This window comes from Diachasma alloeum, unplaced genomic scaffold, assembly GCF_001412515.2.
Source record: "Diachasma alloeum isolate Michigan unplaced genomic scaffold, Dall2.0 Dall_scaffold_00178, whole genome shotgun sequence".
NCBI classification, from domain to species: Eukaryota; Metazoa; Arthropoda; class Insecta; order Hymenoptera; family Braconidae; genus Diachasma; species Diachasma alloeum.
Genome location: NW_021680344.1, coordinates 81627 through 84430, shown reverse-complemented (window position 1 = coordinate 84430; position 2804 = coordinate 81627).

The following is a 2804-nucleotide window of genomic DNA, read 5'->3' as shown; positions in this document are numbered from 1 at the left end:
AATTCTCTCCATCCGTTCCACTCCACACGAGTTCAGAAACTCGAGCCAGGAGATGTAGGGCAGCGCCTGTACGACTGTCAAGAGTTCCTAGCCTTGTATTACCGGAATGAAAACTTTTTATCCCAAATCCTGAGGACAGACGAAAATCTATTTACCAGAGAAGGCATTTTCAATCAGCATAATTTACATAATTATGCTGTTGAAAATCCTCACTCGGTGAGGGAAAAAAGTTTTCAGTCACGGTGGAAAGTGAACGTGTGGGGAGGAATAGTGGGTGACCGAGTCCTACTTTCCCAGCTACCGGATTATGTGAATGTGAGTATTCATCAAGCCCGCATTCGCACACATACGACATCGAGGCGGCAAAATAATGATTTTTTTCCATTTTTGTTTTTCTTCAGGGTCAACAGTACCTCGTATTAAGCACGCAGACTCTTCCTGAAATGCTGGACGATGTACCACTTGCAGGTAGACCTCGGTGGTTCCAGCAGGATGGAGCACCCCCTCACTGTGCTCGAGACGTCACCACCTTTTTAAATGCTCAGTTCCCTGGACGTTGGTTCGGTCGTTATGGCCCACTTCACTGGCCTGCACGGTAAGATTACTCGAGAAAAATAAAGTGTTCCGGAAAATAATGAATTTCCATTGTCATTAGATCCCCGGACTTGACGCCGCTAGACTTCTTCCTTTGGGGCTATCTAAAGGACCAAGTCTACGAGACCGAGCCGGAGACCGTGGAGGAATTGGTGGCTCGACTGCATGCGGCCACTACCAATGTCAGTGCTGAGATGCTCCAACGAGTGAGGATGGATGTCCTTCGAAGGATTCATGCCTGCGTGGCTGCTGGAGGAGGCCATTTCCAGCACCTGCCAGCATGAGCTGCATTCACAATCGGCCCTTCTCAGGGCCATCAAAAATAAAACGTAGCGCAATAAAATAGTTTTGCTCTGGTTTCTTCCTCTTTGGTCATTAGGCCTGTCACCCATCTATCCACTTTCAAACTCCCCATTCTTATCCCCACTCTTCCAAAACAATTTCCAAAATCCAAAGAGGAAATTGATTTTTTTTTCCATTGTTTTTCTTTTCATGTCGGTTATTAGGCACGTCATCTATCCTCTCATCTACTCATAAACCCCCCATCTTCATCGCCGTGCGTCCAAAATCATTTCCAAAAGCAAAAAAAGAAATTAAAATTGAAATTATTATTTTTTTCTTTTGTTTTTCGTTTTTTCTTATGTCGGTTATGAGCACGTCCTCCACCTATCCTCCCATCGACTCACAAACCTCCAACCATTATCGCCGCGCGTTTAAAATAATTTCCAAAACGCCAAAAAAAAAATCAAAAGTTGAATTATTGTTTTATTTTTCATTTTTCTTATGTCGGTCATCGTCATGTCATCTATCAATCCTTCCATCCACTCATAAACCCCCCATCTTTATCACCGCGCGTCCAAAATCATTTCCAAAAGCGAAAAAGTAAATTAAAATTAAAATTATTATTTTTTTTTGTTTTTCGTTTTTTTTTTATGTCGGTTATGAGCTCGTCTTCCACCTATCCTCCCATCGACACACAAACCCCCCATCGTTATCACCGCGCGTCCAAAATCATTTCCAAAAGCGAAAAACAAAATGAAAATGAAAATTATTTTTTTTTCTTTTGTTTTTCTTTTTTTTTCATGTCGGTTATGAGCATGTATCCCACTTATCCTCCCATCGACTCACAAACCTCCCACTATTATCGCCGCACGTTCAAAATCATTTCCAAAACGCAAAAAAAAAATTAAAATTTCCATTATTGTTTTATTTTTCTTTTTTTTTTGTCGATAATTGTCACGTCCTCTATCAATCCTCTTATCCAGTCATAAACCTCCCATCTTTATAACCGCGCGTTCAAAAGCATTTCCAAAAGCAAGAAACGAAATTAAAATTAAAATTATTTTTTATTTCTTGGTTTTTTGTTTTTTTCCTCCATTTTTGGTTTTATTTTCATGTCGGTAATCAGTCACGTCATTCATCGATCCTCCTATCGACTCACAAACCTCCCATCTTTATCGCCGCGCGTCCAAAATCGTTTCCAAAACCCAAAAAAAGAAATTAAAATTGGAATCATTATTTTTTTTTCTTTGTTTTTCGTTTTTTTTAAATGTCAGTAATCACACACGTCGTTCATCTATCCTCTCGTCAACTCACAAACCTCCCATCTTTATCGCCGCGCGTCCAAAATCATCTCTAAAACCCAAAACAACAAATTAAAATTGGAATTATTATTTTTTTCCTTTTGTTTTTTTATTTTTTCATGTTGGTAATCAGACACGTCATCCATCAATCCTCTCATCGACTCATAAACCTCTAATCTTTATCGCCGCGCGTCCAAAATCAATTCCAAAACCCAAAAAAGAAATTCAAATTGGAAGTATTATTTTTTTTCCTTCGTTTTTAGTTCTCTTTTCATGTCGGTAATCAGACACGTCATCCATCAATCCTCCCATCGACTCACAAACCTCCCATCTTCATCGCCGTGCTTCCAAAATCATTTCCAAAATCCAAAAAGCAAATTAAAATTGGAATTATTATTTTTTTTCTTTGTTTTTCTTTTTTTTTATGTCAGTAATCACACACATCATCCATCAATCCTCCCATCGACTTAAAAACCTCCCATCTTTATCGCCGCACTTCCNGGATTTCAAAATCCAACAGAAGGAGCAGAATGGTTCGTGAGCAATTTCCCGCATTGACACTCCCCCCCTGCAACCTCTCTCGATCATTAAGAAAATAATTGGGTAAAATGGGTTTGTTTGTCATCT